This window comes from Rhineura floridana, chromosome 3 (genome assembly GCF_030035675.1).
Source record: "Rhineura floridana isolate rRhiFlo1 chromosome 3, rRhiFlo1.hap2, whole genome shotgun sequence".
Taxonomy (NCBI): domain Eukaryota; kingdom Metazoa; phylum Chordata; class Lepidosauria; order Squamata; family Rhineuridae; genus Rhineura; species Rhineura floridana.
Window position 1 is genome coordinate 187843890 of NC_084482.1, and position 14575 is coordinate 187858464.

The window sequence follows — 14575 nt, forward strand, 5'->3', positions numbered from 1 at the left end:
GCCATAGACTATAATACGGCCCCTACTGAGTAACAAAGGTGATGGCCATTTTTTATGGTGGTTGACATTTTGAATTTCCCAAAATGTTCCTCAGAGGTCAAAACAGGGCTTTCTGAGAACAAAATGGCTCTGATTCACTTCACCCCATTCCTGACCCTTTGCCCTCATGGTAGTCTTTGCCATATTCGGTACACATTAAGACCACACTCATCCATGGTTTGATAATGGATGAGGGTGCTGATTTTGTGTGCATTACCGAGAGCTGGGTGGGTGAGCTGGGAGGAGTTGATGTGACCCAGCTTTGCCCACCTGGATACTCGCTGCAACACCAGCACAGGCTGCAGGGATGGGGGGGAGGAGTTGCTGTGGTCTACAGAACTTCCATCTCTGTCACCAGGAAACCACTGTGTCTTGGAGCTGGCTGTGTCGGGGCAAGGAGACAGTAAACTAGGGTTGCTGCTGGTGTACCGTCCTCCCTGCTGCCCGGCAGCTTCTCTTTTATCAATGTATGAGTATTGGTACCTCATTTTGTTTTGTTTTAACCAAATCCAGCCTTCGTCCCTGCCACAGCTTTCTGACAGTACTCTTCCTGCATGCATTAGCAAAGCTGCGAAGACAGACAAACAGACACGCTCACAGATAGTTAGGCCATTACTACACATCACCTGGGTGTGCCACTTTGAATAAAGTGTTGTATTATTTGCAGGCAAGATAAACAAAGGAGAGGGGTGTGAGTAGAAAAAAGTATCGGATACAGCATCCCCATCTGTGGCATCTTAACATCTGCTGGGCAAGAGAGGCCTCTGCATCAAAGTATTCACATCCCCGCTTTTCTCTTTCTCCTACACAAACCAGATCTCCATTTAGAGTTGGGCGGTCTACACGCAGCCGTATGATGCAAGATTGCTGAAAGAACTGAACCCACAACTTACAAGAACTTGAATGTTTGCCTTTCTGTCTAATCATTTTTATGTGCTTCCCTTTCATGAATTTCTTATTAAGACTGATTCGCAAATTAATGTTGTAGGGAGTACAGCATAAAGGCCTGCAGGCGGTACTCGCTGAATGTTGAAATGGTAATGTGCCTCTTTCTCTTTTTAACTGAATGTGTGCGTGCAGTCGGACTGCACACGGGATTGAGAGGGAGGAGTGGAGGTGTACAGTGCTAAACTTTTAGTGAGTATATGCTTCGTGTGCATAAAACAATATGGGAAGAGCAATCAGTGCCATGATTTCAGGGTTTCAAAAACAAGATGCATTGTCAATCAGCAAAGATTATAAGGCTGTATAAAATGTCATACTATAATAAAAAGATTATAAAGTTCTATAGGAAATGCATCATAAGGTTTTATAGGCATTATGATAAATAGCATAAGGTTAAATTACTAACCTTGTACTATTATTAAATATGCCCATAAAGCTATGTAATTTTAGTCTATTATAGCATAATACTTTATACTATTTTAATTGTTTTATTCCCCTGAGGGACAGCATAGTAGTATAATTATAACCTATTTCATGCCTATATAAGCTTTTCTTTTAACTTATGCCTATATTGTCTAACAACAGAGCCATTATTATTATTATTATTATTATTATTATTACTGGTCATGTGGTGTCATGGTTTAGACTGTTAGTCTAGGACTTAGGAGACAATGGTTCAAATCCCCACCCAGACATGAAGCTCACTGGGTGAACTTGGGCTAGTGACTGCCCCTCAGCCTAACCTGCCTCACAGGGTTGTTGTGAGGATAACATTGGGAGGGGGAGGACCATATATGCCACCTTGAGTTTCTTAGTGAAAAGGAGGGATACAAATGCAATAAATAAAATAAGAAATAAATTTATTTTGATGGAAATACAGGAGCAGGGAGGAGGGGGCTGAAAATACGAATAGAGGGAGGGAGTGCTTAACTGTGTGGGCCATTTTTCTGATCAGAACTGCCCTCCTCCCAATCACTTTCTTACATCAGAGGGGAAAGATATAGGATCCTTTGCACACCAACAGCATAAGTCACTACAGCTCCCCACCCCCACACCAGTGCTTTTCTACACTATGGGGAATTACTTTGGTTCGGAGAAAAGTCCTCCTGGTAAGAGGCTGAAGCCAGGTAAGTGGCGGACAAGAGGAGAGCTCAGACCTTGTGTCTCTTTTTTCTTGTTAAATTTAGAATCCCCAGCCCCTGTTTCTATTGATGTGGTAGCAACTTGTTGAAAGGCTTAACACTGAATCTTCCTGGTGTATAAATTGCTTTGTCCCCACCTGTCCTGTCCTGTTGCTCTTTTTAGTATTCTGCAGCGTGTCATTGACGCAATAATAGTGCATTAGTGGTAGATTTATACTGAAATGTCCACACATCATTCTACCTTATTAAGTATTCTATGCTGGTTCCCCAATGTTACTCCATTCTTGCCTTCTGGAGGGACACTCCTGCACTGTTCGACTAGGACCAAATAACCAAACTTTTCCCCAGACATTGCCACTGTCAGATCCTTCTTGTTGAACCTGCAGCTGAACAGCAGCTGTTGCCTTTCGCATAGGTCCCACGTACAAATTATGGTAACTATGTGGCAGCTGCCGCTTCACAACTCATCCTGCTTCTCGTATGTAACATTTAGTTAGAGGAGATGCTTGATGTGATACGTAGAGGAGGGAATGACCTCCTTCCCACATGCCTACTGGTTGGTGCTAGAGCAGCTTCAGTTAAATGGAAGGGAACTGCAAGAGGGTTGGGATATTGTGGGTGAAAAGGAGGGGAAGGAGGCTTATGGGGCAAAGGATGAGGCTTGGAGGCTTACAAGAGTGGGGCAGAGATCGGATGGCCTCGCAGTCCTGATCAGGGGTGTAACAGAGTCCAAATCAGCTCGCATTTGCTCGGATTAAACCAAGGTATGTTCCAGTTTGGGTGGGGGATGGCTGAACATACAACATAGGAACACAGGAAGCTGCCTTATCCTGAGTCAGACCCATTGGTCCATCTGGCTAAGTACCGTCTACACTTCAGGACTTCCAGCCAGGGATTGAACCTGTGGCCTTCTGCATGCAAGGCAGACGCTCTGCCTCTGATCTGAGCTATGGTTATTCCCTCCGTTTAATATGAGTCTGGTCATTATCAAAAGGTGAAGGGATTAATGTTCTCAAAAACAATTAGTAGCTCCAAATCCAGAAAGTTTGTCTTCAAACTAGAGGAAATATATGCCCAAGTATATCTGCTGGGGAAAGGTAGCAGCTCAGTGGTAAAGCATGTGCTTTGCACGTAGAAGGTCCCAAGATCAATCCCCAGAATTTCCAGATATGGCTGGGAAAGAGCCCTGTTTAGAACCCTGGAGAGCTGCTACTAGTCAGTGTAGATCACTGTTCTTCAAACTGGGGTCCCCAGATGTTTATTTATTTATTTGTTTGTTTATTATTATTACATTTATATACCGCCCCATAGCCGAAGCTTTCTGGTTGGTTTACAGCAATTAAAAACAAGGGGAAAATATACAAATTTTAAAACACAAAAACAATTTAAAAACACAATTAAAAAAAATTAAAAAAGATAAAAAACACTTGCCATCATCCCTGACCATTGACCATGTTGTCTGGGGATGATGGGAGTCGTAGTCCAACAACATCTGGGGGCCTAAGGTTGAAGAACAGTAGTGTAGATGATACTAAGCTAGATGGACCAATGGTCTGAAGCAATATAAGAGAGCTTCGTATGTGGCTCCTCCAACACAGAATCCCACTACCACCACCACCACCTTAAGATTGCTCTTCCCAGAATGAAGCAGATAGACTGGATACTGAAAAGAAGAAGAAAAGTGGATACCGAGTGACAGACAGATGTAATAGCCTGAAAGGGACTTTCTGGGACAGAGACTGTTCAAGGAGCAACAGATAATTAATACCACTGTCACATAACAAAAGGCACTTTGGAGTTGGGTTCATTTGTGTTTTTTTATTGACTCATGGTCATCATTCTTAATTAATTGGTTGTGTTGACTGCTTGTTACCTATGACACCCAATTAGAATAAAAAAAATAATATCTCCCTGAAAGCTGGACTCTCCTCATCTGTAACTGAGGCCTGGGTACATTCCACAGAGCAGATGGAACTGTGCAGCCCTGTTTAGCCAACCCAGTGTGACTTTCTCACACAGTTCCAGCAAAACAGCAGCTCTTTGATAGAAGTTCCGAGGTCAAGGAGGAGATGGGACAGAGCAGTTCTCAGCCCTTGATGGCCAAAAAACAGTATCTTTCTCTCTGTCTCTCTCTTTCATTTCATACAGTTACAGCAAGGCAGCACCTCCATGATAAAGGGCCTGAGGGCAAAGGAAGTAAGCACACAGCAAGTGCAAATTTGCTATCAAGCCTTTGTGAACTGGGGATGAGGGGAAAGAGTTTCAGAGTCTGAATTAGAGGAATATCAAGGGCTGTGGATAGAGACTGATGCAGAGAGTGGAGTAATGCAGAAATTGCACAGAGTACTTTAAAATGGTTCTTTTTTAAAGAAGTCAGAAGGAATATTTATCTCAAGCTTCCTGGTATGCCAACTTGGAAGCCATCTTATATTTAAGGCAGAAGGGCAGCTAGTCAAGCTGCTTAGAAATGCAAATGATCAATATATAAATGTCTTAAATAAATAAAACGAGTACCTATGTAAGGTGCTAAATATACGATAATTGCATCATTTTCCCAATAAACGTTTTGTATACCACAATTTAAAGTCTGGTGAAATATGCACAATTTAGGCTGCAATCCTATTCTCACTTACTTGGAAGTAAGTGGCATTGAACCTCATTGCTCTTTTATACATATTATTGGTGAACATTTTATGTTCTTTTTACTCCCCCCCTTTTTAATGTTGATTTTGTAAGTCACTGAGTTCAACTTTCTGAAAAACGCTACTACTACTACCACTACCACTACCACTAATAATAATAGAATCATAGAATAGTAGAGTTGGAAGGGGCCTATAAAGCCATCAAGTCCAATTCCCTGCTCAATGCAGGAATTCAAATCAAAGCATTCCCGACAGATGGCTGTCCAGCTCCCTCTTGAATGCCTCCAGTGTTGGAGAGCCCACTACCTCTCTAGGTAATTGTTTCCATTGTCGTATGGCTCTTACAGTTAGGAAGTTTTTCCTGATGTCCAGTTGAAATCTGGCTTCCTGCAACTTGAGCCCATTATTCCGTGTCCTGCACTCTGGGACAATTGAGAAGAAATCCCGGCCCTCCTCTTTGTGACAACCTTTCATGTGCTTGAAGAGTGCTATCATATCTCCCCTTAGTCTTCTCTTCTCCAGGCTAAACATGCCCAGTTCTTTCAGTCTCTCCTCATAGGGCTTTGTTTCAAGTCCCCTGATCATCCTTGTTGCCCTCCTCTGATCCTGTTCCAGTTTATCTGCAACCTTCTTGAAGTGCGAAGATCAGAACTGGACGCAGTATTCAAGATGAGGTCTAACCAGTGCAGAATAGAGGGGAAGTAGTACTTCACGCGATTTGGAAACTATACTTCTGTTAATGCAGCCTAATATAGCATTTCCCTTTTTTTGCAGCCACATCACACTGTTAGCTCATATTCAGCTTGTGATCAACGACAATTCCAAGATCCTTCTCACATGTCGTATTGCTGAGCCAAGTATCCCCCATCTTATAACTGTGCATTTGGTTCTTTTTCCTAAGTGTAGAACTTTGCATTTATCCCTGTTGAATTTCATTCTGTTGTTTCCAGCCTTTGAATTTTCTTTCTGTCTTCCATGATATTAGCTATGCTCCCCAATTTTGTATCATCAGCAAATTTGATAAGCATGCTCTGTACCTCCTCATCCAAGTGATTAATAAAAACGTTGAGAACAGCACTGGGCCCAGGACCGAGCCCTGTGGTACCCCACTCGTTACTTCCACCCATTTTGAGAAGGAACCATTGATAAGCACTCTTTGAGTATGATTCTGGAGCCAGCTGTGGATCCACCTGATAGTTGTTCCATCCAGCCCACATTTAGCTAGCTTGCTAATCAGAATATCAGCATAATAATAAGTACTTTTTTGTAAAACGAAATTGAGGTGCTGGTACTAGGGATGGACAAGAAATTTGATTCAGGTCACATTTCAAGCTGCACTTTCCGAAACAACATGAGAACTGAAATACTGCCATCCTTATTTTAATTTTGCAATGCAGTTTGCCAGTCAACCAATGTTTACAAAATGCCTATGAGAATGTGCATAAAAATAAATATATAAGCAAAAATAACATACAAAAATGCATTATATGACAAGAAATTGCTTGCAAAAATGTGTACATTAGTCGAAACTGCCTACAAAAATGTGTTTAGTAGGAGAAATTCACACTAAAATGCTGGGGAATTTTCATGACAATTTATTTTTAAACAATTCACAGGTTGCTGCAGAAATGTGGAGAACTGAAATTAAGATTGGAAAAATGAGAGAACTGAAATTGAGAGATCTTTCCATCCCTAGCCAGTACTCATATATTGATAAAAATGCCATGGATACCAGCACAAAATGGCTGCCACAGGCAACAAAAAAAGAGGTGATAGTATTCCATACCGGTCAGTACTGTCAGAAGAAAATCCCTGATAATAACAACAATAATAATGACAAACCTCTGAGTAGACATGTAAAGGATTTCACTGTTAATCAGCAAGAGTAAGAAAGCTGAAAAATCTGCATTACAAATCTGTCCAGCACCAATCCTTGGTATCCTTGAACTTAGAAAGTAGCTGGCCAGGATTTACTAGGGCTGGATCTACCATGAGGCAGAGTGAGGTAGCCTTTCAGGTGGCAGAAACTGGTGTGGGTAGGGAGGGTGGGCAGGGCCAGATCCAGGTTTCTGGGGGCCCTCAGACACAGTAGGCCACTTACCGCCACCAGAGCTGGGCCTGGTCCCCTCCTCCCGCTGCCTGTCTTCATTGCTGCGGGGACCCACCAGTAACACTTACACCACATCTTCCTCCTTCAGTGCCTCACCCATCCCTTCAGTGGCTGGAGGCTCTGCCGTGAGCCCTTACTCAGCTACTGCCATCAGAAGCATGTCAAGTCTCCATGGCATGGGAAACTTGGCCCCACAGACATCATAGCCGTGGCAGTGTTCACGAGGCAAAGTTTCCCCCACTATTTGGAGGGCTGCCTCCAAAGTGGTGGAGCCCAAAGGCAGTCCCCTCCTCCCGCTGCCTGTCTTCATTGCTGCGGGGACCCACCCGTAACACTTACACCACATCTTCCTCCTTCAGTGCCTCACCCATCCCTTCAGTGGCTGGAGGCTCTGCCGTGAGCCCTTACTCAGCTACTGCCATCAGAAGCATGTCAAGTCTCCATGGCATGGGAAACTTGGCCCCACAGACATCATAGCCGTGGCAGTGTTCACGAGGCAAAGTTTCCCCCACTATTTGGAGGGCTGCCTCCAAAGTGGTGGAGCCCAAAGGCAGTCCCCTGCAGCAACAAGCAATGGGAGACAGTGATGAGGTTCAGTGCTGGTGGTGGTGAGGAGCCGCTGTGAACTCCTGGGCCCTCAGGCCAGTGTCCAACCTGGCCACCCACTGGTGTCAGGCCTGGGGGTGGGCAAAAGCAGTGCCATTTGTTGGGGAATAGAGCTTAAAGACATGCCCTGCACCCCTTAAGCTACCCTGCTATGTGGTAGCGGATACTGACCTATCACTAGTGCTGAAGTCAGGTTCAGCCATGAGTCCAATTAGCTTCAGAAGATGGAATGGGGCTGCCATCTTGTCCTTCTGGGACTGCGTACATATGGCAGTTTAAAATGGATTAAATGCACCCCATGTATGCATCGTTTTTGCATCATCCACATGAAGTTGTTCTCATCCAAGTGGCAGTCTGCAGCCCGCCCCTCCAACTTTAATTCAGATTTTTCTGATCCACAAATAATGCACTAAGGGGGAGAATCCAAGATAAAATTGCATGCTGTTATCCAGCTGTGGATATATTGATGCACATTGTGTGGGTGGTTTTTTTTTTTACATGTGTGGTGACACTTTGTTGGGTGCCATCTATCACCACATCCTCTACTTCCATTGGCAAGGAGTTCCTTGGTGGACTGCTGGTGCGGCCAGACACAACACACACTTTCTTTATTTTTTATTTTTTTGGTGCAAGCCTAGTATATATCAGAAAAAATAATAATAATTGGCCACCCGCACAGGTAAACAAATACCCACATGAATGACCACAATGGACCTCAGGTTTCTGGAATCCAGAGAGGGTGGGTTACAGGAGGATCTGGACTTGATGCACACCCTATTTTTAAAAAAATAAACTTTTTTTTATGGAAAGCTGGTATATTGGAAAACTTGTATCTAATTTTTTTTTAATTGGTTATGCCACAGGTAAACAAATACCTACATGTCCGCAATGGACCTGAGGTTCCCAGAATGCAAACACAGTGCAAATACATCCCGTCAAGCACCACCCACTAGTGTGGATGGGAAATTTTGAGACAGAGCTCAACTGAAAGCACTTGTGTGTGGACAAATGTGCACAAAAGCACACACAGAAAAATCAGATCTGTGCAACCCATGTACACATTAACACTCTGGAGCATACACAGCATTGGGCTGGTTCTGAGGTTTACATATGTGTGGCAATGCCTTTCAAGAACCGTCCACCTAGAAAAACAGCAGAGAACATAGCGTAAGAAGACAAGTGTCACAAGAACATAAGAAAAGTCCTGCTGGATCAGGCCAGTGGCCTATCTAGTCCAGCGGCCTATCCAGTCCAGTATCTTCACAGTGGCCAGCCAGATGCAAATGGGAAGCCCAGAAGCAGGACCAATGGGTAGAACTAACATGGGATATAACCGTAAAATCCAATTAACACCAATGCAGACAGCAGCATGTAAATAAGCAAGGACAAATGCATTTTTAAGAGCAGAAAAGCTGATTTCAAAGTAACCTCACTATGTTCAGTCCAAATATCTCTTTCCTCTCAAGGGTCAAACTCGAAGGTGGAGGAATCATGCTAGTTGGCAAACACCAACAGTGGACAGCAGTAGCTGGCCAGTGCCTGTGATGTCACCAAGAAACTCCCCTCCTAGTCTCTGCAACAGTTTTGTACTTTTTGGGAAGAGACATTACTTTAAGTTACCACAATGATGCATTGATGAAGAATTAGACAAACATATATACAGTGCTGTTTTTTAAAGAAGAATAGAAAGGTGAGCAACATGCCTGAATAAAAGGGGAAAGGCAAGACTGATGGTTGAAGTTGCATTCCTGCTATGTACATCTGGCAATCAAATTGCAAAGCAAGGATGAAGCTGGGCACACACCCATCATGGCTGAGGTCCCCAGAGAGCTCTGTTTTTATATTGTATTATGTTATATCTGATTTTTTTTCTGTTTTTGACCAGCTGGGAAAGCAAACAACCTGACCTCCCTGCCAGAATCTCCATTACTGCAGCATTTAATTTGCATCAGGTGCAATATATTAAATGCTTATCTAAGCAAATGACATGGTTCGCTCATGGAAATGTTTGCCAACACAGATTGCTTAATGTATATGTAAAAGCTTTGTTTCAACAGGATGAGAGTTTATTTAGTGGAGTTACCTCTCTACTCCTCCCAGATTTAGGGCAAGCTAGCTATAGTTATAATAAGTAAATGTACATTTCTCAGATGTGTATCTGCCAATAGGGATGGCCAAATTTGTCCATTTCAGTTTATCTCCGTTTTTTAATTTTTCCAATCTTAAATTCAGTTCTCCAGATTTCCACATCAGTTTGCAATAATAAAGAAAAACTGATGAGAATTCATTAGCATTTTAGCACAAATTTCTCCTAATACACACCTTTTTGTATGCAATTTTGCCTAATGTACACAGTCCAAACCAGCAGGGGCAATTATTAAGGTATCATCCTACCTGCCATTTTTCTCCGGCAATTCCCCGCCCCCACTCCCTCCAGCTCTCACATTAGCATTATGGGGTCAGAATCTACATCTGTTTGTTTTTAAATAGTATTGATTATACTAAGGACGCTTAATAGAAATATAAATCAATGGCTAAAAACCCATTTATCCAGATACATTTGGGTCAATTAAAATTTGACAAGCAAAATTATACTCCATGCATCTCATGAGGTGTCTGTTTGTCTTTAAGGTGCCACAAGATTTTTTATTGCTCTTGCTGCATTGCGTTTCCCTCTGAAATATATAGGAAAAACATGTGGTTGAACATTGTTGTGCGATTTGTTCTTCCAAAAACTAATAACCTGACCAACGTTCTCTAAACGTGTCTGATGATGACCTGCAGGACCCTAAGTTACTGTGGTCATTAAGGCTATCTCTTCCAGATTTGCTTAAATCATTTAGAGATTTCTGGTGGTGTGTGCCGCCTTCCAATACTTGGTGATACATATTCGTGCAGCCATCAATAAACTAAGTAATAACTATGGGTGGTATTCAATGCTACTCCTACTCAGAGTAGGCCCACTGAAGTTAAAGAACTAACTCAAGTTCATTTACTTCAGTGGGTCTACTCTTAGTTGGATTAGAGTTGAATACAACCTTGTAAGTCCTCTGGTTCTGTCTCTTCTTTTAGGTAAACTAGTATAGGAAAGAGATGATATCCTGTAATTTGATTTATTAAAACCACAAGGCCACATCCATACCAGACATTTATTCCACTTTAAACAGTCATGGCTTCCCCCAAAGAATCCTGGGAAGTGTAGTTTGTGAAAGATGCTGAGTGTGATTAGGAGACTCCTCTCCCCTGACAGAGCTCCAACAGCCAGAGTGGTTTAACAGTCAGCCCCCCAGGGAATTTTGGGAATTGTAGCTCTGTGAGGGGAATAATGGTCTCCTAACAACTCTCAGCACCCTTCATAAACTCCACTTCCCAGAATTCTTTAAGGGAAGCCATGACTATTTAAAGTGGAATAAATGTCTGGTATGGATGTGATCCCAGGTATCTTCACAATTGAAACAAATTTTTCTTCATGATTTTTGAATGAAATCTCCATGAGGAAATTGACATCTCCCACAGATATCAAGTACTTTAAGTGCAATCCTAATGAAAGTAGTTGTGGGAATCTGAGAAGCGGGGTTGGAGGAGTGCTCTTGCGCTCTCCCTAATTTGGGAGTGCGTCAAGGCACCAGGTTGGGTTCAAATCCTTCAGATCCAAGCTGTTTCCCAGCCCTCTCTCACCACACCCTTGAACTGCCGCTGTCATACCCTCATTTGGGCCCTGTCAGTGTCAGAGCTCTGGCCAGTTGGTTCAGAGCCAGGTAAGTTGCCATCATGGCAGAGATAGGGCAGGGATCCAATACTGAATCTTCCTCTCTGATACTGAAACGATGTCTCTGACATCAGAGAAGAAGTTCTTGTGTTTCCTATAGTTCCTGGGATGCCCTCAAGGGTCACAGGATTGCACTTTGAATAAATAATGTCCAGCCTGTGTGGTATTTGGGCTCCTTCTGGGAGGAATGGCAGGATATAAATTTAATAAATAAATAAACACTTAAAAAAAACAGCATCAGACAAAATACTTGATGAAAAATCCATGTCTGTTCTCTAACTTGCATATAATAATTTTAAATTGTTTTCCCCCCAAACAAAATACAGTATCCAGACAGCAATCCAGCACCTGTACAGACTCACCTGACTCCGATGATAAGAAGAAAAGACCTGAAGTCATCAGTGTCCTGATGGCACCCTACTCCAGACCCCCTGATGATCCCACCCAGTGGCTTCATAGAGATGTTAAACTGCATGGGGAACCAGATGGAACCCTGTGGCACCCCACAACATGGGCCATGGAGCATAGCAGAAGTACCTCATTGCCATTATCTCGAACTGACCTGACAGGGAGGAGTGGAACAACTACAACACCATGCCCCCAGCTCCCATCCTACAGGGTCAGTCCAGTAAGATTTCATTGCTGATGATATCAAAAGTCACAGAGAGATCCAGGAAAACTAACAAGGTGTCACTCCTCCCGTCTCCCTCCTGGAGCCAATAATTCATCAGGGCAACCAAAGTGGTGTCATGGCCCCCCCAGAGGACTCCTCAGATGAGGATGACTCAGGAGTAACAGCAGCAGACCCAGGAGCAGCAGGAGACACGGAGGAGCCTCCTGAGAATCCAGCTCCTTCTGCCCCTCAGCTGCAGAGCACCCCAGGGACAGCACAGGCCCTGCAGCCAGACACAGACAGTGAACAGGATACTCCCCCCTCACCTGCAGAACGTAGACAGCAGAAGGTCAGGCAGAAGAGAGGCAGGCCTGTCTCCTTAAGGCCCAAACGCTGAGGGCTCACACCTGCTGTCCATCCTGCTCTTTATAAGGCACACCTTGGCTGCAGCTTGTTGCTGACTGCAATGTCAGGTGTGGCTTTGTGTAGACCTAGTTTCCCTGCAGCATCTCTTTGACTGACCTCCTTGGCAATTGATCCCGGACCTCCACTGACCTCGCTTCTGGACTTCTGACTTGGCAAGTACGCTTCGGATAGGCCTGGCAGATTTACAACCCGACTGCTGGCTAAGGACTTTCCTTCCCTCCCAAAGACCCAGGAATTTCCAGCCCCCCCTGACACTGCTGATGCAGTGTAGAGCTGACAAATGGCTTGGGTCCCAAACCTTGGCCTGAACCCAAACTGGAATGGGTCTAGATAATCTTTTTCTTCCAGGAATGTTTGAGGCTGATTGGCCACCACTCTTTTGAATACCTTATTTATTCATATTTATAAAAATATTTATAGACCGCCCTCTTGCAAAACATCAGGGTGATGTACAGCAACATAAAAACATTTAAAAGGAAAACAAGCCCCTTGAAAAGGCTTCACCAGGGTTTCATCCGCCCAATTTTCAGGGATCCTCCCCCTTCCCTTTCATATTCCAGCCTAGCCCACTTAGCAGGGTCCTCTGAACATGAGGGAGCCTTTCCAGGCAGCTGCTGGGTGCAAGGAGAGAGTGGGGAAGTCGGATTCTACTTGCCCCAAAACACACATATTTCTCTGAACCCAATGCAAAGAATTCAGCGCTGTGAGGTAAAGATGAAACCACTGGCTTACACAGCTTTAAAAGGGGATTGTTTCCCAATTATTTACCATGCTAATTATTTGGAACTTCCATGTTAAAAGGCAGCATGTCTCTTAATACTAGTAGGAGGGTTGTTGCCTTCCCACCCTGCTTGTGAGCTTCCCAGAAGCATCTGGTTGGCCATTGTTGCTGGGTTGGACGGATCCTTGATATGATCCAGCAGGACTCTTCTTATGTTCTTAGGAAAGCAAAATCTGGAGGCATTTACACTGCTGTGTGCCCTGCTTAAATTATGAGGCCATCGAGCCCTCTCAGACACTCTTCCACTGCTATGATCTCCTAGCAGTAAAGACAAATTTATGGGGGATAAGTCTATCAGTGGCCTCTGGTCGTGTGGATATATTATATACTATCTCCAGGATCAGAAAGCAGCATGCTTCTGAATACCAGTCACTAGGGAGCAACAGTACCTCTAACAAAGTTCTTTCTAACATTTAGTCAGAACCCCTTTCTTGTAGCTTGAACCCATTGATCCGGGTTCTACCAGTAGCAGTCTGTGGGGCAATGAAGGCAGGGTGGTCTGGCTCCCGGATGTTGAGGGTCACTGCCACTTACAGTACACAGGGAGCTCAGCATGGTTTGGGTAGGGCAGGAGAGCCAATCGGATGCTCCTGTAGCTGCCATGTCTGCACCACACTGAGCCGCCTTTCCCTCTCAGTAAGTGGCAGCAGCTCTCGGCATCTGTGAGACAGGTATGCAACACTGCCTCTCTTTCACTGTTCTACCAGCCTCTACTGGGTCCTACCCTCTTGAGAAGAAGTGAGTCTACTCCAGCCTTATTGGGTCTACTTTGTTTTTCATTAGAACCCCAAGATCTACCAACCACAAAAAGCACAATATATATATATATAGTTAAAAGTCTAGAGCAGGGTGTTTCTGAACACATTCAGGATCTACGTATTCAATACCAGAATGAACCTCACAGTGCTTTCTCATAAAAGTCCACCCTGACTAGTTTGTCTTTGTTTTCAGCAGCCTAATTTAGTTGGAAAAGTCATTTTGTTGTTGCTATCGTTAAGTGATTGGGAATCAGTAACTCTTAGTGATCTACTGCAAATGACCCAGAGATCTACCAGATCTGCCTTCAGTTCACACCCTGCCCTGGAACAAGAGAGGCACACATTTGCTCTATCATCTATGTGGCAGCCCTTCAAATATTTGAAGATAGTTATCATATTGCGTCTTAATTGTCTCTTCTCTAGGGTAGATGTACCCAACACCTTCAGTCTTTCCTCATAGGAGTAGGTCTCCAGGCTCCTCACTATTACTTGGGTGTGAAAGGGGAGATTTTTTTCCCCAAGAGTGTCCTGTGCCTCCAGAATACACAGCCACCTTTGGCTATGACAATGCAATGAGGTTAGGCATCTAATTACACCTGGAACATGCCAACAGAAAGAAGCCCAAGGGTTTGAGGGATGTAGTACTCATGGGCCCTTAACGTTTCATCACAGAAGAACCTCTGGTGCTTTCAAGGTGGCAGTGGGAGGGAAATTAATATGAACCAGGCACCAGAATGTTTCTTT

At 43.8% G+C, this 14575-nt stretch overlaps 1 protein-coding gene across 1 annotated transcript in view; it reads left to right on the forward strand.

Moving 5' to 3' along the window:
- Positions 1-12906: 12906 nt before the first annotated feature.
- Positions 12907-14575, forward strand: part of LOC133380785 (monoacylglycerol lipase ABHD6-like) — a 34781-nt gene continuing 33112 nt past the window's right edge. The window contains exon 1 of the mRNA XM_061618787.1: positions 12907-13000. The gene's annotated coding sequence lies outside the window, so the exon portion shown is untranslated. The remainder of the gene's footprint in view (positions 13001-14575) is intronic.